The sequence below is a fragment of the Petaurus breviceps genome, unplaced genomic scaffold (genome assembly GCF_028583685.1).
Source record: "Petaurus breviceps papuanus isolate PSGF00001 unplaced genomic scaffold, PetGlider_PUasm1.0 101, whole genome shotgun sequence".
NCBI classification, from domain to species: domain Eukaryota; kingdom Metazoa; phylum Chordata; class Mammalia; order Diprotodontia; family Petauridae; genus Petaurus; species Petaurus breviceps.
Window position 1 is genome coordinate 429,188 of NW_027185575.1, and position 27,310 is coordinate 456,497.

Below are 27,310 nucleotides of genomic sequence, written 5' to 3' on the forward strand. Positions count from 1 at the left end.
GCCTCCTCGTTCCCAGGCTGGTGTCTAGGCTGGCAAGGACAACAGTGATTTAGAGGCAGGAGGAGTCAGTGGGGTTTGTTTCCATACCTGGTTGTGGGAAGAGAGGGGGTGGAGAAAGTGTTCTTGGGCGAAGCCTGGGATGTGTGGTTTTAACCTAGGAACCTTCAGGGAAGGTTTGCTTTGGGAGGTGATAAGAATTATCAGCTCACATCTTCCTTCAAGCCCCAGGCAACTATAGACCTTGGAATGCTGCCTTGTCCTGGACCCAGAAATGAGCGTTCTGGGACACAGAGCCCAGATGGGTTGGGGAGCGCTGGCTTTGGATCCTTCAGACACCTATGGGAGAGACCACGTAACCTTGGCCAAATCAGGTCATCTTTCTGGGCCTCAGGCCCCTCATGAGGGGATTGGGCTAAATGTCCTCTGAGGCATCTTCCCACTCTCAGCCTCTACCCCAGGCTGGTGGTGAGGATCCCAGAAGATAACATTTAAAGCAGCTCATGATCTGAAAGGGCCACATCAGTGTCGGATACTGTTATTAATGCCATTCAGCCGTGGTCCTCCCAGCCCCCAGTAACTAGAGAAGGTCAACTGAGGCTCTGCCCTCCTCACCAGATTGAGTCTTTTAATGTCCTCTGTGTGTGGTCTTCACCCATGTAATGGGAATGTAAATTTTTAAGATCTTCCCTGCCCCTAGGCTAAAGTGCACCTGGAGCCTGGGGAGGGAGGCTTGTTTTTCAGTAGATATTTTTTGATTGGCCAGTGGGTCCAGAAGGTTGTTACATTCTCTGAGCCAGGAGAAGGCTATATAAGCCCTGACTGAGGCTTTGCTTTGGGGGCTCACTTTGAGAAGTGTTTTGTGATTTGATCAGATGAGACTCTGGGACCTTTTCCCCCTGAACTAAGTAAACAATACATATTTGACTGATTAAAGTAAGCTTGTTAACCCATTTTGAGTTGCTTTCCTTTAACAAAGCAGATCTAAGAACCTGTATTGGCAGCCACCCTGGGGACGCTGGGGTGCTTGCTGATACAACCCAGTGGAGTGTAAGCTCCCTGAGGGTAGGGACTGTCTTGCTCACTTATACAGTATTTGTTTCCCCTTAGCTCAGCCCAGGGCACATTTGTTGTAGTTCAGTCTAGTCTGACTCTCTGTGACCCTAATTTGGGTTGTTTTTGTCTTGGGTTTTTTTGGCAAAGATACAGGAGTGGTTCACCATTGCCTTCTCCAGCTCATTCATTTTACAAATGAGAAAACTGAGATAAACAAGGTTAAGTGACTTGCCCGAGGCCATACAACTAGTAAGTGTTTGAGACCAAACTTGAACTCAGGTCTTCCTGATTCTAAGCCTAGTGCCCTAGCCATTGTACCAGCTAGCTGCCTGTTAAATGCTTAATAAATATGTTGTCTGTCTGACTGGCCATCTGGCCATCTGCCATTCTATCTGTTAATTTTTCTGTCTTTATCCATCTGTCTGTCTTTATCCATCTATCTATTCTCTAACTATAAAATCTCAGAGTCACAGCTTCTCAAAACTGGATGCATCCATCTATCTATACCTATCTAGCCAGCTATATTCATCTGGTTGTAGCTATCTCTCTCTGATTTAGCTATCCACATCCATCCGTCTTTCCTTCTATCTACCCATCTATCCATCTAGCTATCTATCCATCTATCCACCTATGTACCCACATATCTACCCATCCCTCACCCATCTATCTATCTATCTATCTATCTATCTATCTATCTATCTATCTATCTATCTATCTCTATCCATTTATCTGTCTGTCTGTCCGTCTGTCCATCCATCTGTCCGTCTCTCTGTCTGTCCATCTATCTATCTATCTATCCATCTATCTATCTCTCTATCCATCTATCTACCTATCTATCTCTATCTATCCATCTATCTCTCTATCCATCTATCTACCTATCTATCCATCCATCTGTCTATCCGTCCGTCTGTCTGTCCATCTGTTTATCTGTCTATCTATCTATCTCTATCCATCTATTCATCTATATCTATCTATCTATCTATCTATCTATCTATCTATCTATCTGTCTGTCTGAAACAAATAAACTTAGTAACTATAGTAAAACATAGGAAGTCACCAGGTGGGAGACTGGGGGGAATTTCTTGCCTGTCCTGTCCTTTTGTCTCCAACTCCCAAGAGAGGGCATGCACCCCCCCCCCCCACAGACATGGCTTTGTGGGACTTACCCTGAGTGAAAATATTTGTAATTAGGGCTCTGGTTCCCCTCTCCTATTTCTCCTCAGCCCAACTGTCCACCAGCCAGCATAGACAGGCTGAGGGGGAGAGTGAGAGGTAGGTTGTTAGAGTGAAACCATTACACTGGGAATCAAGATTTTGTTGCTGTGTTCCCAAGGCACAGCATGGTGCCTGACAGGGACCTACTAAGTGAATTGGTTGAATAGTTGATCTAAGTTCAAACACTGAATCTGTGTAGTACAGAAGAGAGTGTAATAATGTCTTTGAGTTGGATAACCTGGGTTAAAATCCTACCTCCAACCCTGACATGTTCTAGGTTTTAGGTTCTCCCCAACCCCCATTATAAAATCCTCTGTTCTGAGGCCCCTCCCAGCTCTGACATTCTACATTCTAAGCGTCCACCCTTAAAATTCTGTTTTAAGATCCCTCCCAGCTCTGACATTCTCTGTTCTAGGTGCCCTCCCAACACTGTTCTAAAAGCCTTCCCAGTTCTGACATTCTTTGATTCTATAAACCCCAAGGCTTCTCTGTCCAGTCACACAACATCTTTTATTTTTCCCCCTTTCCAGAGTCACAGAGTCTCAGGACTGGGTGTGGCCACCAGTCCAATTCTTTCATTTTCCAGATGGGTAAACTGAGGCCAATGGAGATGAAGCAATTTGCCCAAACTAGCCCAGGCAGTAAGCCACGGGAAGGAGCAGAACCCAGATCTGACCCTAGCAGCATGATTCCATCTTCCTGACCCAATGCCAGGGTTATTTCCTGAGCCCTGGCTGCCTCTTTGGCTCCTTCTCCCACTCAGTCCCTTTTAAGCCAGCCTTCATGGGACAGCCCTAGCCTCCAAATCTCTCTCCCTGTGCAATTAAACCAAACTTTTGATCAGAGATATTTATAAAGGTAATAAGGAGGTCCTTTAAGACTAGCTTATATATTTTTAATCTGCCATTAAAGTGATTTAAAATTGGGCTGAAGCAAATGTACGTGATTAAAATTAAAAATCTTCATCAACTTCATGACTGGTCTCTGCTTCAAACCGATAATTCTCATAGCCAGCTGCTCAGCTGGGGCTCTCCAGGCAAAAGGGATGGGAGAGTCAGCTGATGGAGGCCATTGGCAGAAAAAAAGGCCTCTGTCTTGGGGAATTAGTGGAGAAAACCAGGTGAATGATGCCCACCTCTTCTGTTCCCTGGTGGGTGGGGACTTCAGGGGAGGGAGACTGGGGGGTTCCCAGGATTAATTGGGTAACAGGATGCAAAGCTTTGAGATTCTTGGATAAAAAGGCAGGAAGCAGCCGCAAAGAATAACCACCTAATTAATGATGACATCTGCTCATCAGTGTAATTAACAAGATTACCCCCACCTTGGCAGCCCAGAAAGGCCCCGCCCACGTTCTCTAGTGCTCCAGATGGGGGAGGGAACTGGATGGAAAGTGCAATCTGAAGTTGGTAAAAGGACTTTTCCCCCCTCTTTTGAAATCAGAGAATGGGGCACGTAGCCCGATCATTCCCTTCCTGTAAAGCAATTTCCTCTGACTCACAGCAAGTTTTCTGGCGGGGGAGAAGATCTCTGTTTAATTCTATGCTTTGAACCAACCTTTCTGCCCCCACCCCAAAACGAAAATCCTGAGTCCTAAATGAATACAGGAAGAGGGCATATTTCTAAGATCTTGCAGGGGGGGGGGGTGGTTATGGTAAAAATGGAGGTTTTTTTCCTGGTTTTGAAAAATAATTTATTTAATATTTTATTTTTCCCAATTACTTGTTTAAAAAAACCGGTTTCAAATGGTAATATGATAATGTATTCATCAAAGGACAATTCTTGGGTGGTGGGCACTGCCAAACGCCCAGTTAACACCCAGGGAGACTGTTTTCAGCTCTTTCTGGAAAATGACAGCTAGAGATGGCATCCTTCCACAGGGCAGACAACGTCAAGAGCTGTGGGTTTGGGGGCACGGGAGATGAAATCGACCCATTTTAAGGTCAGACGTCCATTGTTCTTGAATCCCGAGGCCCCCAGGCCATAAGACCTCAGTCAGCTGTGTCCCTGGCTAATGGGACTGGGGGGAACCCAAGCCCCAGATAATTTCAGATAGGCCAGACATCTTCGTATCAGTGACGCTCTCATCCCAGGCATTGATAGAGCTCTTTATGAAGCCTCACACAAACCTGGGCTCGGGCAGCATGGTGTAGTGAACTGGGTAGAAAGCTGACCTTGGTCCACCTGCTTGCAGGGCATGTTGCCTGTGTGACCCTGAGCATTTCACTGCTCAGCTCTCAAGGTTATAAGTGACAGAAAAATGCTGACAGGGGGAGGGAGAGGAGGAATAAGCATTTATATACGCTCCTTCGACATTGCAGGCACTGTGCTAAGTACTTTACACATATTATCTCGTTTGATCCTTACTACAACCCAGGGAGGTACATGCTGTAATTAATCCTCATTTTACAGTTGGGAAAACTGAGGCAGAGGTGAAATGACTTTCCCACATGGTCACAAAGCTAGTTAAGTATCTGAGGCTAGATCTGAATTCAGGCCTTGGACACTTCCTAGCTGTGTGACCCTGGGCAAGTCACTTCACCCTGTTTGTCTCAGTTTCCTTATCTGGAAAATGAGCTGGAGAAAATGGCAAAGCACTCCAGTCTTTTTGCCAGGAAAACCTACTGAACCAATTGACTTAACTTCAGACCCATGGTTCTCAATCTCTGTCACCACCTAGCTGCCCTTCAAGAGACAGAGGGAGGTTCTTATACCAGTGAAATCACATGTCCAACCTTAATCCTATGAAGGGGGGTAATTCTATAGTCCTCCCTTTACAGATGAGGAAACTGAGGCAAACAAAGGTTAAGTGACTTGCCCAGGGTCACACAGCTGGTAAGTATCAGAGACGGGATTTGAATCCAGATCGTCCGCAGCTCATAATGGTGATAAAGATGAGGATGAGGAAGAGTTTTATACTAGGTTTGCTAAGTTCTTTTTACAGATTATCTCATTAGGGCCATGTAGGCAACTCCCAACTAGAGTCCAGGAAATGATCCTTTTTCTAAACATCGGGTGCAGCTCTCTCTCCTGCTGCCCTTGGAATGTTAGCCGTCTGCTTTACCAGAACCAAGCCTTGGGGGTCTCTCCTGGGAGATCAGGACACACCATCACGTTCACCCCCTCATTTTATTTGCTTCTTTTATTGGTGACCTTTGTCTTTACAAGCCAGTGATTTCCAACTCAATCTATCGCTCCAATAAGCTTTCCTCCGTAATAAAGAAAAACCCAAACAATTGAATAAAACCAATCTGGACATCCAACTTCCACTCCCATGCACCTACCCCCCAACAAAGGAAGGGAGGCACATTTCCTCAACTCTCCTCCAGGCCCAGATTGGTTCTTTCTTCTTCTCATTAGACATTATTTAGCTTCTTTCCGTGGTTTTAAAAAAAATTTGTTGTCGACACTGTTTATATTATTCCCCCAATACCACTTACTTCACTCTCAAACAAGTAATCAATCATCAAGCATTTATTAAGCACCTACTATTTGCCCTGCACTGAGTCGGTAGTTGGGAATGAATGGAGAAGATAGCAAGTGCTTCACCTGTGTGTCTATGCAGAATCAATATAGAGAAAATCAACACAGCTGAATACAGTTTGGGAGGTGGGGGCTGAGCATGGGGAGAAGCAGGAAAGGCTCCCTGCTTCGTGAGCTTCTTCTAGGAGAGGGAGGCAGGGGCAAGTGCGCTCCAGGCATGGCAGACACCCAGGGCCAAGGCCCCGAGTCTGAGATGGGGTGTGATGGGTGAGGAGCAGCCAGATTGGCCGCATCCCAGAGGCTCTCCTGGGCAGCCCTGCATCCAAGGCCTCTCTCGTTTCTCTAAATTCCTCGTGTTCCATTAGATGCCTGTAATCATAGCTGGCCTAGCCATCCCTCGACTGATGTTTCCACTTCTTTGCTACCACAAAAAGTACTTCTGTGAATTCTGGTGCATATGGGACCTTTTTTCTTTTCTTTGATCTCCTTAGAGTGTGTTCCCACAGCACTGATTCCTATAGCTAAATGACAGGGGGAGTCCTCTCTAAGTGCTAGCAAGCTATGCATAGGCAAGAAGAGAGAGGGAAGGGGGAGAGAATGGGAAAGAGAGACAAAGAAAGAGAGAGACAGAAAAGCAGAACAGTCAGGGAAAATAGACAGAGACAGAGACAGAAATAGAAAGAGAGAGGAGAGAGACAGACAGAAAGGAGAGAAAGATGGACGGAAAGAGACAGAGACAGAGAATGAGAGAGAAGAGGAGAGGAGAGGAGAGGAGGGGAGGGGAGACAAAAAAACCCAGAAAGAATGTGAGAAAGAAGAGAGAGAGGAGACTGAGAATAACAGAGAGAGAAGAAAAGGGAAGAGGAGAGAGAAGAGAAACAGAGATAAACTGAAAGAAAGAATGAGAGAGAGAGAAGAGACAAAGATAGAGAGACCAGAGAGACACAGAGACAGACAGAAACAGAGAGAGACAGACAGAGAGAGAGACTTAATTGCCATACCCACAGCTTGGAAGCCATCCATTCTTGTATCTAAGAATCCAATCAGACCAGACACTACACTGTCTGAGGCCAGGCTTCAACTCATGAAGATGAGTCTGTGATTCCAAGTTCAGCGATCAGTTCAATGCACCACCTAGCTGCCCTACCTATCCATTTATCTATATCTAAATCTGTCATTCATCTATCAGTCTTCTCTGTCTCTGTCTCTGTCTCCTCTCCCTCTCTGTCTCTGCCTCTTTCCTCTCTGCCTCTCTCTCTCTCTCTTACAGACACACACACACACACACACACACACACAGGTTCTTTATGGTTATAAAACACTGAATATACATTATTTTACTCAATCCTTGCCACAATCCTGTGGGGTAAGCTACTTCTTGTCTTATTTCTATTTTATAGATGAGAAAACTGAGGCCTTCCCAAGTCACAAGACCCAGAAGTGGCAGAGCTGGGCCTCAAACCCAGGTCTTCTATTTCCATTTCAGGACTGGTGGTGAACCAGTGGAAACTTATCAGTAGGATCACAGACTTGGAGCTGGAGAGTGCTTCAGAGGTCATTGAGACCAGCTGCTTCATTTTATTATGGGTGCTTATTGATTGACATGAACTGTTATTATTATTGTTATTACTGGTCACAAAGGCTGTTGTTGTTCAATTGTGTCTGACTCTTTGTGACCCCATTTGGGTTTTTCTAGGCAGAGATACTGGAGTGATTTGCCATTTCCTTTTCCAGCTCATTTTACTGGAGGAAACTGAGGCAAACAGAGTTAAATGACTTGCCCAGGGTCACACAGCTAGTAAGTATCTGAGGCCAGATTTGAACTCAGGTTTTCCTGACTTCAGGCCTAGTCCTCTATCTACTGTGCCACCTAGCTGGAGCTCAGGGGGAGAAGTGATTTGCCCAGGGTCACACAGCTATTACATGGGAGACCTGTGATTTGAGCCTAGGTCCTGGGCCTCCAAATTCAGTGATCTTTCCAATCCAATAAATAATAAATAAGAGCCTACTATGTGCCAGATACTGTGTTAAGTGCCGGGCATGCAATTAATAAAAGAAAGACTGTCCCTGTCCTTAAGGAGCTTCCCATCTAATGGGGGAGATAGCACACAGAAGGAGACAGGAAGCAGGAGGAGGGGAGGGATGACATTCAGGGTGTGCCTGGTCTGTGGAGCTGAAACCAGGCAGGGTAGCAGTATTTTTTTGGTATTTCCATTCAATGGATATAGTATAGGCAAGTAAATGTTTGCCTTTATACACACATGTTTATATGTTTATATTGTATGTGTCTGTGTGCATGCATGTATCGTTCAGATGCATATGTGAATGTGTACACACACACATGCATGTATTGTGGGTATACATAGTCATGCACACCTCATACATGGATGTGTTTGTATGTGTTATACATATGCGCACACACATATACATATAAAAGCTTTGGACAAAGCTGTAAGATCTTGAAGTTGGAAGGGCCCTTGGTCATGAATGGGGGCTCAGGCTCTCTGGAGCCCAGATCCCTAGCTTTTGAAAGAGAAGATGCACAAAGTCTATAGGGGATGGATACTGGGCTAGTTACCTGACTAGGGAACTTCTGGCCAAACAGCTTCTCTTCCACTCATAGGCTCAGAGAGCTACCTAAGACTCTGAAAAATGAAATGACTCACCCACAGTCACACAGCCAGGAGATGTCAGAGGAGGGACTCAAACCCAGGCCTTCAGGGTTCCAAGATCAGCTCATTGTCCACTAACCCACAATGTCCCTCCTAGAGTATGTAAATTGGAATATAAATTTAGATCTGAAAGCGACCTCAGAGGTTATCTAGTCCAATCTCCTCTTTTTACAGAGGGAGAAACTGAGGCACAGAGAAGAGAAAGGGCTTTCCCACAGTCACGCAGCCAGTAAGTGCAAGGGCTCAGAACAGACTCCAAGGTCATTTTCTTTTCCATAAGCACAGCCCCTCCAAACAGCTCTTTGCTAGTCAAACTGCAAGCCTGCCTGGGTAATAGAGACAGCCCCTCGTGGGGATGGGCCACTGTTCTTTTGTCCTTGCAAAGAACAAAAATCCCATTTGATTTCCCACTTCACACAAGCTCCTTCCTCTCTCCAGCAGCCCCTGAGACAAAGGGGCCTCCTGAGCTTTTGGAGTCTGAGGGAAATTGTGTTAGAACAGCCTTCATCAGACTCTGTGGGCTCCTCAGATATCCTTACACAGGCGGCTGCTCCTGCCGAGGGGCCCGACTTCTGTGGGGATCTTAGAAACCTGCCAGAGAATAGCATCGAAGTTGGACAGATTCACTCACTCTACGCTTTCCTAAGTCAAGAGCAAAAGAATGTTATTTTATTTTATTTTGCTTTGGTTATACAAGGCTTCCCTTCACCTCTCTGGGCCTCAGTTTCTTCATCTGTAAAATGAGAGGGTTGGACTGAAGATCTTCTGAGGCCCCTCCACCTCCAGCTCACCCCTGCTGTCTAAAAGCCCTGTGCTCAAGCCTGACCAGTGTTCCAGATGTGGACTAATCGGGTCAGAGGGCGAGAGCACCGCTTCCATCCTGGACACTGCACCCCTCTCAATGCCCCCTAGTGCTGACTCCCGGGGTCGTAGACTCACCCCTACAAGCCTCAAACCTTCCAAAGGAGAGCAGGTAAGTTTTTAGCCCCCAACCATGAATCAATCAACTAGCATTCATTAATCCCTTTCTGTATACTAGGCACTGTGCTAGGGGCTGCTGTGATACAAAGCTAAAATCTTTTCAAGAGGCCTCTTCCTCTGATGCTGGCCGGACTTGCATTTCCAGAAGCCCTCTCAGCAGGTGTTGTGGTTAGAGGCAGAATGACCTGAGTTCAAATCCAGCCTCAGATACTTCCTAGCTGTGAGACTCTAGACAAGCCACTTACCCTCTGTTTGCCTCAGTTTCTCCAACTGTAGAGTAGGGATGATAGTAGGGTTGTTGTGAGGATTAAATGAAATAATTATTATAAAGTGCTTGGCACATAGTAGGTGCTATGTGGATGCAATGAACATGAGCTTGGACAGACTTCAACAGATAGATGAGGACAGAAGGGTCTAGGGGTGGGGAACCTGCAGCCTCGAGGCCACATGTGGCCCTCTAGGTCCTCTAGAGTCACCATTTGACTGAATCCAAACTTCACAGGACAAATCCCCCCTTAATAAAAGGATTTGTTCTGTAAAACTTGAACTTAGTCAAAAGGCCACACTCAAGGACATAGAAGGCCACATGTGACCTCGAGGCCCCAGGTTCCCCAGCCCCGAATAATAGTCCATGGGGTCACAGAGTCAGGCTCGACTGACCAGCTGAACACGAAACACAACAACAGGTGCCGCACAAATGTTTATTTCTCTCATTCTCATCTATGAGCCCTCCTATGCCACTTCTCCCCAACCCCCAAACCCTACAAAACTGCTTGGAAGAAAAATGCCTTTTCTGAACCGGGAGAGCAGGAAAGAGAGGAGGCAGGATGAGTCAGCCTGACAAGAGGACAGCATGTCTTAGCTCCTGGCACCCTCCAGGAGAAAACTTGAAAAGATTCCTAGGCATGAGCCGCAGCCATCAGGCTCCCAACATGTCCTCTGTCTTCTGGATGCTCACTGGATCCAAATGGCCCCTTGTGAGTCAGGCCAGCTGCACTGGACATCAGAATTCTGAGACACCGGATCGAAAGCCATGATTCCTCTAAGGATTGGCCACGAAGCATTTATTAAGTGTTCAGCTATGTCCAGGCACAGAACTGAGATTGCCAAGAAGGGCAAAAGCAGGGTCTCTACCATCATGGAGCTTACATTCTAGCAGAAGAGACAACACTCAAAAGCTAGGCACTTAGTGAGATATGTACAGAGCAGGTGGAAGGAAATCTCAGTAGCCAGAGAATCTCAAAGTTGAAGCTATGATCAGGGCTCAGGGAAACCTACTTGGTCAGTGGGATGAAGTCCAAGCATTTATTAAGCTCTTACTATGTATTAAGCGCTAGGGATAATAAAGGCAAGACCAGCCCCTGCCCTCCAGAAGCTCACATTCTAATGAGGAAGACAAGATGTTAACAATGAGGTACGATACGTTCAAGATAGATGAAGCAGAAGGAAGGGTAACCTCAGAGAGAAGGCCCTGGGAATGGAGGGTGCCCAAATTGAGGCTGTGCTTATGGCCAGGCACTGTAGCCTGTGGTATCCCTTGATCTTTCCCGTGCTTTTAACACACTCTCTTTCTTCATGGTGATCGTCCGACTTGTAGGGATAAAGTCAGGACACTTTAGGTTGACCTTACTGTGTATGAAATCACCACATGAGGATTGGCCAAAGGAAACCCCTGTGGGGCAAGAAAACTGCATTTGGATTCACGGGTCCTTGGTTCAAATCCTACCTGTAACGTGGGTTGCCCATGGGCAAATGACTTACTCCCTCTGGGTCTACGTTTCCTCATGAGTACAGTGAGGGGAGTTGGACCACTAAGATCTAAGTCTATGATTCTATGTTTAGCCTGAAGAGAAGACTTGGGGGTGGGACACGAAAACTGTCTTCAGGTATCTGAAGGGCTAGAGGAGGGGATTAGCCTTGCTCTGCCTGATTCCAGAGGCCAGAACTAGGAGCCACAAGCAGATGCCCCAGAGAGGACACAGCTCAGCGGTACAGCAGATAGTGCTGGGCCTGCGGTCAAGAAGACTCGAATTCAAATCTGGATTCAGATGCTTACTAGCTGTGTGATCCTGAATAAGTCACTTATTTCTATTTGCCTCCATTTCCTCAGCTGTAAAATGAGCCAGAGAAGGAAATGGCAAAGCAGTCTAGAATCTCTGCCAATAAAACCCTAAATGGGGTCATGAAGAGTCAGGCACAGTCAAAAATGACTGACCAACAACAACCAGAGAGTTTGGTTTGACATTTCCATTGAGAGGCATCTATAATGAGAGCTCTCCTACAGTGTAATGGGCTGACCCCAGAGGTTGTGGGTTTCCCCTCACTGAGGGAGTCTTCAAGGAAAGGTTGGTCACCCCTGGTTTTATAGGCTGAAGAGGTAATTGTCATTCAGGTCTGCCTGGACAGGATGGTCACTGAGGTAGGTCCCTTCTAACCCTATGAGTCTGTGACCCAGTGACTTCTGGGGGCTAGAGGGTAGGAACCTTGGCTTTGTCATTATGGGTGCCCATGGGCAGGTTACCTCCTCTTTTACTGGTTGCCAAGCTCTCTTTGAGTCAGCAGGGTGATATGGTGCCATGAAAGAGTGTGTGACCTTGGGCTGGATAGACAGTCAGTGAGAACTCTCTGGGGGAGGAAGGTGATAATCCCACTGTCTTCTGCCCTTGCCAAGCCTCATCTGGGGCCTTGGGCTCAGTTCTGGGCACCACAGCTCCCTAAGGACTCTGACAAGCTGGCCAGGAGCCCAAAGGAAGATGAAAAATGTGGAGAAGAGGCTCGAGTCATGTCATATGTTTGGAGGAACTGGGAATAATGCTGTTAGTTTTGAAAAGAGAAGACTGGGGTTGGGGTGGGAGGGAGGATGGGAAATGGACATGATAACTAAACTAAAACGTTCACGTGGAAGGTTCTGCTTGTTCTGTTCAGGGGGAAGAACCAAGAGCAATGGAGGCCAGATGGGGGTGAAAACGTCCTGGCCATTGTTCCCTTGTTTTTCAGTCATTTCAGACTCTTCCTGACCCCATTTGGGGTTATCTTGGCAGAGATATTGGAGTATCATTGTCATCACTGCCTTCTCCAGCTCATTTTACAGATGAGGAAACTGAGGCCAACAGGGTGAAGTGACTTGCCCAGGGTGACACAGCCAGTAAGTGTCTGAGGCCAGATTTGAACTCAGGACTTGTCTTCCTGACTCCAGGCCTGGTGCTTTACGTACTATGTTGCCCCCTAGCTTCTCTTCCTAATAACTGGATGTGTCCAAACCTGCCAACCTCTTCTTATGCTTCTCCTCCCCCTCCCCCAAACCTCCTATCAAACCTTGCTATGGAAATGGAAATCAAATCAAATGCACTGTTCCTGAAACAGGCACAGTAAGTGACCGCCCCACTGTGGGACATTGGTCATCCTGGTGACTTCCAGGCCTCACCTCTTTGATGTGTCATCTCCTGTGCAAATGGAGGGTCCTTGGAGGCAAAGATTGCCTCACCTTTGTACTTGCATCCCCAGTTCTTGGTATGCAGTAAGTGCTGAATGAATGCTTTCCCATTCCTTCTCATGCTCCCTAGTTCTGGGGTTGTTTGTGCTTTTCTGTCTTAATCCCTTATTAGACTTTAAGCTAGTATGAACCAGGGGCCCAGGAGCCCTCCTCCATTTCCTGTTCCCAGGTCCCTCCCAGTCCTAATATCCCCTATTCTAAGGCCCTTCCCAGGTCTGACATCCCCTGTTCTAAGAACCCCTCCCAGCTCTGACATTCCATGTTCTAAGGCCCCTCCCAGCGCTGACATCCCCTGCTCTGAGGCCTCTCCCAGCTGTGATAAGCCATGGTTCTTTCTCCATACAGCCCTGGAAGCTGCTTCTAGCATCTTGACCCTGTATATCAAGCAGAAAACGCAGGTGGGTCTTTCTCTCCATGCCGGACTGGAGGAGGGAGGGCTCCATCCTGGGAGTGAGCCATCAGTTACCGTGTTGACATATTTCTGAAGGGGCACCAGAGACTCCCTTGTGAAAGGCAGGGAGTGAGATCCAATTTAAAGATTGCTTCGGTGAGTAAACAGAGCCCCGTGTGCATCACCCCCCTCCAGCCTCTGCTAAGCTGACAGCCCTTGGTTCCCCAGAGGCCCTTGTCACCCTCTAAAAGGTACATTTATTTATTCTCTTTCCCAGGAGCAGCCCGAGAATTAATTATTCAACAGCAGAGCAGCACTTTGAAGATGCAAAGGACCCAGACTGACTATGAAGAGGCTGAGCCAGGAAAAATGTTCCCTTCCATAGACTGGGAGGCTCCCCCCAGAGAGGCCTGGAACGGGGCTCATGTAGCTTAGTCACCATTTCCTAACTCTGACAAGGAATCCGTGCTCGGGGGTGGATGGCTGGCTCGGGGAAGGTGCTCAATAAATGCTTGTGGATTGATGGACTGACAGAGAAAAGAAGAAAGCTGGTCCTTGTGGAGAGATGGCTAAAGGCCCAAAGCAAAATAAAGTTCTGTTTTACTGAAACACAGCTGAGCTGTGCTCTGTATGAATGGGAAGCAGAATGAAGGGTACAATGCAAATAAGGGCCGCCATGATGGAAAGAAATGAACAACATGGAAAGACATCAGAATTTAGGGTAAATGGATGGTCCAATCTGGTGTCCAGAGGGTTAATGATGATGAAACGCTTTGACCACCTACAATTTTGGTCTGTTTCCTCAATCTGTACACAAGGGGGTTGGACCAGATAACCCCATTATCCATCTATGATCCTCATGGTATACTGGAAAGAACACTGGCTCTGCACTCAGAGGCTCTGGGTTCAAATCTCCCCTTTGTGTGTTCTTGGGTGAGTAATTTCCTCTTCCTGGGTCTCAGTTTCCTCATCTGTAAAATAAAAGGATTTGACTAGATAGCCTCTAGTACTAATTCAAGGACTTTGGTAGAGAGGTGCCTTCCACACTTCCTCTTAATTCCAGTGCCTTCCTATTTATCCTGCTTATAACTTGTTTTATACCTATGTGTTTACATGTTGTCTCCCCCATTAGACTGTAAACTCTTTGAGGGAGGGACTTTTTGCCTCTTTTTGTACCCCTGTGCTTAGCACCCTGCTTATTGAATGAATGAACAAAAGGCAGTAATCTAGGGTTGTGGAATGTCACATACATTTTAAAATAGGGTCATTATAGGGGTTTAACTTCCTTAACTGTTTCTCTTCTGCAAGTGGAAAAGGTCCTGGCCAGTGAGAACCCTGTCCAGGGAGTGTGAGCTGAATGTTCTGTTGGATCTACACATAGGCTTCTTGCATGTCCAGAACCCAGCTCAGAAGCCTCCAATGTAGAGATGAGCAATACTTTGCATACTCCAAGGACTGGGTTCTCATTGACCAGTCTTTCCCCCAGCCCTTAACCTCAGTTATAAGGGGGTGGAGAGGGGGTCCTTAGGAAAAATATGTATGTTTTGCAAAGTCATCCTGGTATGAAAAGAAGCATTAATAAAACTTTTTAAATATCTTTCATAGGGAAATATATTTCATCCATAACCAGCTTAGTATATTATAAAGACCACTTGGGTGCAGTGAAAAGTGCCTTCATCTGGGAGACGAGACTGAGGTTTTGGCCAGCATACCAGCACTTAAAAACTGTGTAACTTTGGGTCAGTCACAACATCTCAGATTCCTAAACTGTAAAATGGAATTATAACCCTAACTACCACTAAGAACTATATCAGTTGTATCTTACCTTTTATGACCCCATTTGAGGTTTTCTTTGCAAAGATACTACAGTGGTTTGCCATTTTCTAATCCAGCTCATTTTACTGGAGAAAACAGAAGCAAATAGGGTTAAATGACTTGCCCAGGGTCACATAACCAGTCAGTTTCTGAGGTGAGATTTGAACTCAGGTCTTTCTGACTCCAAACCTGGGGCTCTATCTAATGTGCCAAGAAAATCCCAAATGGGATCACAAAGAGTCAAACACAGCTGAAAACGACTAAACAACAACTTTGTATATAGTTTGCAATTAATTATATGTAGTCATGTTTTCCTTGATAGAATGTAAGCTTCTTGAGGACAGGAGCTGGTTTTATTTTTTTTTCTTTACTACCAAGTACCTAGTACAGTAACTGCCAATCAATTAATCAATAAGAATTTAAGAAATGCCCACTATGCACCAGACACTGCTCTAAATACTGAGAATATCAAAGCAAAAGTAAAATAGAGAGTTTATATTCCATCAGACACACAGTTGGTACTTAAGACTTATTGAATAAGTAAATGGCTGGACATTAAGGGCAAAAAACAAAACAAACCAAAACAAACAAAACCAAACCACTTGGAAGCTCGGAGAGCCAAACACAATATTAGACTATTTTCCTTCAATCTCATAAAAAATTGTCACTTTGCCAGAGTGGCTATGCCCTCTCCAGAGGCAGGTCAGAAACTGTGAAATTATGGGGAAAACACTAAATCTCTTGTCAGAAGACATTAGTTCAAATTCCTTGTCTGCCACTTAGTAGTTGTGTGACCTTGCGGAAGGCACTCATCCCTTAGGGCCTCAGTTTCCTCATTTGTAAAACAAGGTAGTATGGCTTCTCTTTCAGAATAAAAGCTCTCAGAAACACAATTCACGTCTAGAGAAAATGCCAATTTGGGGGTCTATCATATGTGTCTTCCCTAGAGGGTATGGCCTCAGCTTTACTTACCGATGAAGTGGTATATCTGGATTTAATTGTGCCATTTAGTATCTCTGTGGGGAAGCCTTCTTTGCTGAGTATGACCCCTGATTTTCCTGCTAGCTCTTTTTCAAAGAGTGAATTGTCATAAAGCTCCCAGGTATTACCCCCTGGTGTCAGCTCTTCATAGAGGCATCCACAGTCAAAATTCTTAATTAGGATTAGAAAACTTTCCTCAGTCATCTCACCCACCTTAATATTAATTGTATACTCTTATAAGTCTTCTACACATTTGCACAGTGTTCTTAAAATGTCTCTGTATTTAAGGTCTGAACCCCCTCCTGATATCAGGAGACCTTTATGTTTTTCAGCTGTAAATTCACAGAAATAAATTCAACTGCCTCAATTCCTGTAATTTTTAAAGATTGCCCCATAAAAGTGACAATATCAATATTTAAATATTAATGCACATAATAAATGTGTACTATTGTAGCAAATATTGCTCTGTATAATTAATATATTAAGCATAAATAATACAATTATTTGTATTATTTGTAAATACATTATATTTGTATTATTCAGCAACAGGTCTGAAATTATGAAAAAAAGGACTAGTGACTTTTAAATGTAGCAACGTAGAGTAAATCATTATGCATACAACAGGCACTCAAACTTGCTTATAAATACGTAGCACATCGAGAAAATGAAGCAGACAAATAGCTAATGATATTTTCATGCTAGCTCAGGTAGAGCGTGAACCCAAGTCAGTGTGGGTAAGCTCTGTACCCTCCCAGGAAATAAGAGAAATATGAAAGGGAAAAATATTGAAAATAAGTAGAGTTTTTGCTGGAATGATCACTAAGAAACAGCTCCAGAGTGGAACCAGGAAATGAAGAAAAATTATCTATGCCTTCAAAAAATATAAAATGCATCTTCTTACTGTGGGAAAGAATGCAAAATAAAATGTGAGTTCCTGAATGGGAAGGTAGACTATTCTTTGGAGGACACACACACACACACACACACACGTACACATATTGTGGTTTAATAATTTTAGTTTTGCCCTTAATTTCGCACATACACATACAATGTGTATTTGTATATATCTGTATCTATCTTTCTGTCTATGTAATGTGTACGTATACTCTTTTAAAGTATAATTCTATACACACATCTATAGACACACACATATACCACACACAAGTATGTGTGTATGTATATTTACACATGCATAATATGTACAAATATGCATATGTACATATATACATATGTATATGGGCAACTAGGTGGCACAGAGAATGGAGTACCAACCTGTGGTCAGGAAGACTCATTCTCCGAAGTTCAAATCTGATCTCAGACACTTCCCAGCTGAGTGACCCTGGGCAAGTCACTTAACCCTGTTTGCCTCAGTTTCCTCATCTGTAAAATGAGCTAGAGAAGGAAATGGCAAAACCACTCCAGTATCTCTGCCAAGAAAACATCAGATGGGGTCACAAAGAGTCACACATGACTAAAATGACTTAACAACAAAAGTCTTGATCTCATAGACCTAAGGTAAGTAAAGGATCTTGGGGCCCTCTAGTCCCTAGACCACACTTTGAAAATCACAGCTTCATGATATACTTGATAATTAGCTGTCCAGCCTTTGTTTGAAAACTTCCCAAAAAAAGGAGAATCCTCTATCTCTCCAGGCTGTCTCACTCTAGGAACGTCTCTTAACTGCTGTCTGCCTCAGTTTCTCCATCTGTAAAATGGAGATAATGACACTGCTATCTCCCAGGTTTGTGATGAGGCTAAAATTGAGATAACATTTGCTGTTGTTGTTGTTCAAGTCATTTCAGTTTGATACTTCTTGACCCCATTCGGGGTTTTCTTGGCAGAGATGCTGGAATGGTTTGCCAGCTCATTTTACAGATGAGGAAACTGAGGCACGGGGGGTTAAGTAACTTGCCCAGGGTTACACAGCTAAGAAGTATCTGAGGTCAAATTTAAACTCAGGCAGATAAGTCTTCCTGACTCCAGGCTGGCACACTATCCACTGCACCACCGAGCTGCCTACATATACATATATATGTACATATATGTTTACATATGCATGTTTGTATACATTGTGCATGTGTGTAAATATACATGCACATATATTTGTGTGTAGTACATGTGTGTTCCATATATGTGTGTGCATGGAATTATATTAAAAATTAGTATATATACACATACACACATTGTGAGTGTGGATGAAATTAAGGACAAAAATATACTAATTATACTACTAGAATTCACAATTGTCCTGATGAAAAATCGAATCCCAGATACTTTATTTTTTGAAACAATTGAAAAAATATCCTGTTTTTCAAAATCACTCTTTCCAGAAAAAAAAAAATGTATCTGCCGCACAGAAAAACAAAAAGCATTCCAATTTAAAGTGTGAAGCCAGAAAGGTAGGAAAAGTCAAATAAAAAGTGTGAAGCCAGCAAAGATGAAAGTAACCCCTGCTCCCTAAACAGTGGACCTCTTAAAATGGAGCGCCTAGGGCAACAGAGTCACTTAAGATCCAAAGTATGAGGTGATGGTCATTTACCAGCTTTCAGAAAAGATGATGAGAAAGCCTGAGGAAAAATACACACAGCCTCAGAAATACCACTGAAAATGTCCAATTCCTTGAATATCTTTTAAAAGAAAAGAAAAATTCTTGAAACGGACATGGCCAAAAAAATTAGTAAGAAATACTCCTGTGGACAATCCTCCACACATAATGTATGTGGTTGGTTGGTCTCTAATGTAAAAAACTATATGTGGCATGGCTAGGTAAAAACCTAATTTGGGATATAGCCCAACCCATTTCCAAGAGCGACTGTTGTGGGGAGCACAAGAAGGTCACAATCCTATCTCCAAGAAGTGTATTGGGCTAGATTTTACAGGGGTAGGCTACAATTAAATTTATCATAGACATTATATCTATAATGAGTAGCTAGGTGGCACAATGGATAGAGTGTTAGGTCTGGAGTCAGGAAGACTCTTCTTCCTGACTTCAAATCTGACTTCAGACTTACATGCTAGCTGTGTGACCTTAGGCAAGTCACTTACCCCTGTGTGCCTTATTTTCCTCATCTGTAAAATGATATGGAGAAGAAAATGGTCAACCACTCCAGTATCTTTGCCAAGAAAACCCCAAATAGGGTCACACGGAGTTGGATGTGACTGAAATGACTCAGTGACAAAATATATTACAGCTCCAAATGCCCATGATCTAGCATTATGAGGGTTTCAGAAGAAAGGATATTTCCCTTGGTCATTGTTAAGAGAAGGGTAACATTTATCTTACTTTCACTAGCTTAACTTCCTCCAAGCAAACTCTGGTTACACAAAAGACAATCATGAATAACTGGTAAACCTTTTTATCAAAAGTAAACAGGAAACAGAAATTGGGGAAATTATACTGATTAGAGTAAATGATTGAACACAGGAGAAGAAATGAGCCATTTGACTGGGAGCAAGATAAGATCTTAGCTCAACCAAGGATAGAGAACAATCTTGATGGGGGGAGAGGGAGAGGAGAATCTACTTTTAGCATTTTAGGATTTCAGGTACTGGGAATGAAAGAACATTTTGGAAGCTAGCTTTGCCATATTTCTGTGACTCCTGGGAAATCTCCCTTTGTGGGTATCTGCAGTCCAACCATTATCATTTGCTTAAGGATTTCTCTCTTCAGTTTAAATCAAAGGTGATTAGCTTTTTTTTTGTACTCACCTCTCCAGATCCATCTATCCTGAACTCTTTTGAAATATCTCTACCTAATCTAGCCCGAAAGTCTCTCAGCCAATGTCCCGTTATACACAGCATCATGGGGTTATCCTTTATGGAACTGTCCAACTCCTGTGGGTATGGGTTGGACCCTCTGTACTTTGATAGATGACCTTCATGGGTTGCTAAGGCTAAAAAGAATCATAGTCTGAAATCTCAGTAGTGAGATCACTCAGCTTACACTGGCTGGTCTTGGACTATAGATACTTCCCTGGGTTTGGTCTCAAAGCCTTTCTGGCTTTGTAAGACCTCCCAGATCATGCCAGCAGCTGTCATGGCCTTTAATAAATACAAGGCCATTTCTCTAAATCACTATTGATTAGAGAAATGTAAATCAAAACAATCTCCCACCTCTCAGATTGGCTAACATGACACAAAAGAAAAATGATAAATGTTGGAAGGGATATGGGAAAATTGGAACACTAATGTACTGCTGGTGGAGTTGTGAGCTGATCCAACCATTCTAGAGAGGAATTTGGAACTATGCCCAAAGGGCAATAAAACCGTTCTTACCCTTTGATCCAGTAATATCAATACTAGGTCTGTATCCCAAAGACATAAAAAAAAAAAGAGGGAAAAGGAGTTACCTGTACAAAAATATTTATAGCAGCTCTTTTTGTGGTGGCAAAGAATTGGAAATTGAGGATATGCCCATCAATTGGGGAATGGCTAGAGAAGCTGTGGTATATGAATGTAATGAAATATTATTGTATTATAAGTAATGACGAGTAGGTAGATTTCAGAAAAACCTGGAAAGACTTACATGAACTGATGCTGAGGGAAGTGAGCAGAACCAGGAGAATGCTATATGCAATAACAGCAACATTGTAACGATGATCAACTATGAGTGACTTAGCTATTACCAGCAATACAATGATCCAAAACAACTCAAAAGGCCTTGTGAGGAAAAATATTATCCACATCCATTAAAAGAACTATGGAGTCTGAATGCAGATTGAAGCATACGATCTTTCACTTTATTTTTTTTAATGTTTTTTTTTTCTTTTGGTCTGTTCCTTCTTTCACAACATGACTAATATGGAAATATGTTTTACACAATTGCGCATATACAACCTACACCAAGTTGCTTACCCATTTTGGGGAATGGGGAAGTAGGGGAGGGAGGGAGAAAATATTCAACTCAAAAATTTTAAATGAATGTTAAAATTTGTCTTTACATGAAATTAGAAAAATAAAATAAATATAATAATAAAATAAATAAAATACTATAAAAATAAAGACAAGGTCATCTCCATGCCACAGTGCAATGATTATTAATAACAATAATAATATGACTATTATTAATAATAATCTTACTAATTACTACCAAGTATTATTGCTATTATTGCTGCTACTATTAGGAGTAGTCCTAGGAATATTTTCTGCTGCAACCAAACTTGTACCTTCTTCATGGGAGAAAGTACCAGCTTAAGTAGAGTGGTCAGAAAAAATAACCTTCAGCACAGGGGGAGTAAATATTTACCTCAAAAATCTCTCCCCTGCTGCTGTCCAACCATTAGGTATTCATTCTTTTTGGTTAAAGATTTCTCTATCTTTGGTCCTCAGTTTAAATCTGGGGTTCTTAATCTCTTTTATGGCATGGCTTAAGAAACCTATGGAGCCCTTCTCAGAATAAAAAAATTTAAATTCTCTAAGTAAAATACACAGTACTATAAAGAAAACCAATCACAATAAAATACAATTATCATAAAAATATTTTTTTAAGTTCATGGACCTCAGAATAAGAACCCCTGGAAATAGATTCCCTCCTCCCAACCCTATTCAGAACTATATGCCACAGGGTGAGTATGTCAAACCTAGATCTTGCCACCTTCAGTCCAATACTTTTTCCATTGCAGCAGATTGTCTCAGAAAATGACTTGCTCAGGGTCATTTAGCAGTAAGTCTCTGAGGAAGGATTTGAACCCACATCTTTCTTATTAGGCCACAATATCAGACAAGTGATCACAGCCACACCAACGAACCAATAAATCCCCTAGCATTTATTAAATGCCTACTGTGTGCTAGGCCCTAGGATAGGTGGCAGGGATGATTTCATTCTATCAGGGAAGACAACATGTATATGTTGGAAATCCTCCAGGAAAAGAGAACCCGCTACCTCTGGAGACCTACCATTTTGCTCTGGAATAGATCAACTTGTTGATAAGCTTTTGCCAATATCAAGCCTCACTCTGCTTCTCTGCAATGCCCGTCTCTGTCTCCTACATCTGTCCCCAAGAACTGCAGAGTACAGGGATTGAGTCTAATTGCTCTTCTGCATGATGACTTTTCAGCTATTTGAGGCTGGGGGCTAAGTGGGGTGGAAAGGGGCCCAAAAGGAGAGGTGGGGGGCCTAGAACTCTAGTCCTGGCTCCCTACCCCCAAGTCCATCCATCCGCTCTCTGGAAAGGGGCAAGTTGTCTAGAGAGGTGAGAGACTCTTGCCTACCCAGAGCTAGGGACTCCAGTGTGTTTCCTCCTGGTCAGGGGGAAGGGAAGGCCCATTTGTTTTCTGGATGGAGTCAGCATCTCTTGGTGGGGGAGACATTGTCATGTTAATTCTGGTTGGCTCAGTCTGGTGGCAATAATGTCTCCTTTCTCTCCATTTCCTCCCAGGGGGGGAAAGATGGTGGACCATTAACAGAACGGATGTGCACTTTGAACCAGAAGATGTTTCTTGGGTGATAAATTTTCGGGCTGCCACCAGGGTACAATGGCCCAGAAATTATCCAGGGGCCCCTTCCCCCAAACCCAGAGGGAGAGAAGAAAAAAGGGATTGGAAAGCCAGCTCCGAGGGAACTGGCTTGCTCGCAAGCAGCCCAGTTGAGTGATGGAGAGGCTGTGTCCTACAGGCAGGAAAGAAGAGTTCGTTCCCCTAGTGGCCCGATGGGCTTTTGGCCACACTTTCCTGACACCCAGCTCTTAGAATCTGTTTGAGGGGGAGGGTGGCGGGGAGCCCAAGAGTGGCATCTGGTTGAAAGAAATTGGCGGACACAAGGCTGCTGCCATGACAACGGCCCAGCCCCTGTCTGCCATGGACATCTGCGTGGGTGTCATTCTTAGGAAGCTGATTTCACAGAATGTGACCGAGGGCTTGGAAAGTCACTTGGGGCTCTATCTGTCTCTCTTCCTTCCCCAAAGGTCGTCTGGGGCCTCTGAGGGTTCCTGGACTCTTCCTCCCTCCCTGAGCCTGGCAAGAAAGAGGCTGCTTCCTTAGGATACTAGGTCTAGAGCAGGGATTTTGTCAGAATAGGCACTCCAGGTGAGGCAAGTCTCTCCACCAATTTAGATCTCAGTTGTTTTGCTACTTAGAGTCTTCTAGTTTCCTGGAGCATTGAGAAATTAAGTGAGTTCTCCAGGGTCACATAGCCAGTAGAAACCAGAATCAGGATTTGAATCCAGGCCTTTTTTTACTTGAAGGCTGGCTATCTCTCAGCCATATTATGTGGCTTTCCTTAGCTCATTGGTACCTTGTTGGCTGCAACTTATCTCCCCCATTGGATTGTAACCTCTTCGAGGGCAGACAGTCTTTTACCTTTCTTTGTGTCTGCAAGGGTTTTATCTAAAGTCACATAGTTAGTGGCCAGGATTTGAACCCAGGCCCTCTAATTCCCTTTTGAACATTCTTCTCCGTTGGCCACACTTCCATGAATACTAGAGTAAGGAGCTTAGTCTTCATTCTATAAGAAATGGGGAGCTCATTTCTGTAAGCCAATAGCGACTTGGGAGGCTCATCAATAAGAACTAGGACAGAGGAGGCAGAACCAGGAAACTGAGGAGGAAGGGGTGTCATGATGTCAAGGATGAACTTTTCCAAGTTCAGACAATGGCTGTTAAGGAGACAGAACAAACCTGGCTTTCCAGGGACTCAGCAGGGCTGAGACAGCCCCAGCAGGGAAGGCCCTGAGGACTCCCATCTTCTGACACTCTGAAGGTTTCCAAGCAGGGAGCCAGAGAGTCCTCCTTCCTCTCTCAGGAGAAATCTCTGCTTTTCCCTGGCTCTTTGCCCATAGGGAGGAATGCATGAGCTAACTTATTGCCAGTCCTCCCAGAGTCTAATCAACTCTCTTTGGAGAAAGAAGTGTCCCCCAGAGAAAGGCCTAGCCCTGAGACTGCTTGCATTTCTCAGGTAGGATTCTGCCCCAGAGACTTCCCCTCGGGATGGCAGCATGGATGAGGCACTGGACCTTGAGTCAGGAAGAGCTGAGTTAGAATGCTGCCTCAGATATTAACTGCTCAGTCCCACGAGTCTAACCTTGCTGGGCCTGAGTTTCCTCATCTGTAAAATCAAGGGGCTGGACTCAGTGGCATGTGAGATCCCTTCTGGCTCCAAATCTGGGATCCTTCAGCTACTGCTTGGGAATAAGAGGCTTGGAATAGGCTGAGACCCTCTGCCCCCTCCCCAAGGAGAGCCCGTCCTTTAGCTGTCACCTCTTTGGCTCACGGAGATAGCTCACTTGTACATGCTTGTTTGCATGCCATTTCCTCCATTAGATTACAAGCTCCTTGAGGGCAGGGATTGTCTTTCGTCTTTTGCTGTATCCTCAGAACTTAGGACAGTGCCTGGCACAAAGAAGGCACTTCTTAAATGCTTATCAACAGACTGACTTTCTAATTTAGGACAACTGAGGCACAGAGAACTTTGAGTGATGTCTGAAGAAGGATTTGAACCTAGGTCTTCCTGTTCCAAGTCCAGAGCCCTCTCCACACTAAGTTTTTCACACTAGTGAGTGCTCCAAATTCATGAAATCACAGATTCAGAAAAAGATGCATACATAGATATTTATACACACATATATGCCAAAGGTATTTTCCTAGAGAATATGGCAGCTGGGTGGCACAGTGAATGAGGTTTCAGTTGGAGTCCAGAAGATTTGATCGGCATCGGATGTAGCTCTGTAACCCTGGGCACAATGGACCTCTACCTCAGTTTTCCCATCTATAAAACAGAGATGATAATGGCACTTACCTCCCAGGAGCCTTATGAAGATAAAATGAGGTATGTGTAAAGTCCTTTACAAACTTTAAAGTGGTATAAAAATGTTAGCTATTATAATTATTAGAGAGCTTCATCTGAATTGATATTGAACCACTAATTACTACTCTTTAATTCAGATCATCCAAAAACTAGCCTCAGTTTCCTCATCTGTAAAATAAGGGGGTTGCAGTCTATGGCCTGCCTCTAAGGTTCCCTTCAAGCTCTATTCAATCAATTCTAAATCCATCTCTTCTTCTCACCCATCAGAAAAGCATGAGAGGCCTTCTTTTCTCAATGCTCACTAACACTCAAGACAACCGCTCCCTATGTTTTCCAGATCTAGATCTATGCTTCTGGTCCACTGGTCAGAAAAAATACAAAGGTTAGCATGGAACAACCTACTCCTGATAAAAGCAAGATGGCTCTTGGTGGGCCTTTCTTTCCTTTCTAGATTTCCTAAGCCTTTCCTAGAAAAAGTACATTCTCGAATTTTGCCAGGAATAGAAACCAACCCACCCCAGCCGATTGTTGTTCACACAACACTCTCATTCCTTTTTTGAAGAGTGAGATAACCTTTGGCCTTCACCAGTCTTACAGCAACACTTTTCCTCGCCCACCTCTCCCGTTGGGCAAGATCTCACAATGATGATCTTGGCAGGGTCTAGTTCTGACGTTCCTTCAGTCCAGTCTCTCCCCCAGGTCCTCCAGGAGTAGGCTACCTTCTTTAGTCTTGACTATCCCTTCTCTACCTACCCTAATCCCAAGGGCCATCTCCAGTTGTCCTGATCGATATCTGGCCACTGAACCCAGGTGGCTCTGGAGGAGACAGTGAGGCTGGTGACTTTGCCCAGCCCTGCCTCACTTAAATCCAATTCACTTGCAAGTCATGGCATCACCTCCCTGATGTCATGGTCCTCTTTGAGAAGGAAGGACAAACAACCACAGTGATTCCCCCTTTCTCTGATCTCCTGGAGCTTTTCCTGTCCGTGACACTGGCTTTCCTTAAGTACTCTCAGGAATCATCATTTAACCATTTCCTAAATGTGAAACTGGACTCCCCAGTCTGAGTTTCTTGAAGATGGGATTGTCATCATCTTCCATAGGTGGGAAAAGCCCAGGTCTTGGTGTCAGGAGACTGGAGTTCAAGTTCTCTCATTTCCTATCAGTGGGACCTGGATAATTAGCTACAATTTCTACGACATTTTCAAGTTTTCAAAGTGTTTCACATATATTATCTCAATAATAATATATGTTCATCTCATTCCACTTTGTACCTGCTGCCTTGCCTGAACAAGGTGCCCCGCCCCTCCCTAGTGCATCCCTTTACCCTTGCTTTTCTCCATTTGTGTGTTGTCTTTCTCTTTAGATTGTAAATTCCCAGAGGGCAGGGACCATCTTGCTTTTTAATAATTATATCCCTAGCACTTAGCACAGTGCCTGACACATAGTAGGTGCTTAACAAATGTTTATTGGGTTGGATTAGATTGGATTGCAAACCATTTTTGATGTTTAGTCCTTTTCAGTCATGTCCAACTCTTTAGGGTACCATTGGGGGTTTTCTTGGGAAAGGAACTGCAGTGGTGTGCCATTTCCTTCTCCAGTTCAGTTTACTGATGAGGGAACTGAAGCAAACAGGGTTAAGTGACTTACCCAGGGTCATACAGCTAGCAAGTGTCTGAAGCTGGATTTGAACTCAGGTCTTCCTGACTCTAGTCCCAGTGTCTATATGCTGCACAGCATCACTGCACCCTTAAAGTACTATAAATAGGTAGCGATAGCCGGCATTTATATTGCATTTTATTCTTTGCAAAGGGCTGCATACAGGTGATCTTATTTTAAGCTTACAATAACCCTATGAGGTAGCTGTTATTATTGTCTCCATTTTAGAACTGAGGAAACTAAGGCTGAAAAAGATTAAATTATTGGGGCGGCCAGGTAGCACAGCGAGTAAGAGCACGGGCTCCAGTGTTGGAACCCGGGCTCAGACACTTAGCACCCACCCAGAAACACCTGGCCGTGTAACCTTGAGCAAGTTACTTAACCCCAATTGCTTAGAAAAAAAAGATTAAATTATTTAGCCCAGGGTCACACAGCTCCCATCACTGTAACCACTATACTACCTAGAGGCCTATGACCCCCTATGAAGTAGATACTATTATTCCCATTCACAGTTGAGGAAACTGAGGCTGAAGTGGCTTTCCCAGGATCACAGAATAAACTGAGTTTAAGGCAGGATTTGAATTCTGGTCTTCCTGACTCCAAATCCAGTACTCTATTTACTATTTCAAGAGGAAAGAGATTTGTTCAGAGTCATTACAGCAAGTAGATGTCAGAGGAAGGTTACATTTTGATGAAGTAAAGATTAATCCAATGAAGGTGGGGACCAGCTTAATATCTTCTCTCTCTCTCCCTCTCTCTGTCTCTTTCTATCTCTGTGTCTCTATCTCTGTCTCTCTCACATACTTTCTCTCTGACTCTCTGTCTCTTTTT

At 44.1% G+C, this 27,310-nt stretch overlaps 1 long non-coding RNA gene across 2 annotated transcripts; it reads left to right on the top strand.

Annotated features, from left to right (window-relative positions):
* The first annotated feature begins 12,421 nt into the window (after positions 1-12,421).
* LOC138160071 (uncharacterized) lies at positions 12,422-13,894 on the top strand. Of its 2 annotated transcripts, XR_011168077.1 has the most exons (3): positions 12,422-12,546; positions 13,240-13,441; positions 13,563-13,894. It is a non-coding gene; the product is annotated as an uncharacterized lncRNA (long non-coding RNA). The 2 variants fall into 2 exon arrangements; XR_011168072.1 differs by lacking the exon at positions 12,422-12,546 and having other exon boundaries at positions 13,195-13,441.
* The last annotated feature ends 13,416 nt before the right edge of the window (positions 13,895-27,310 follow it).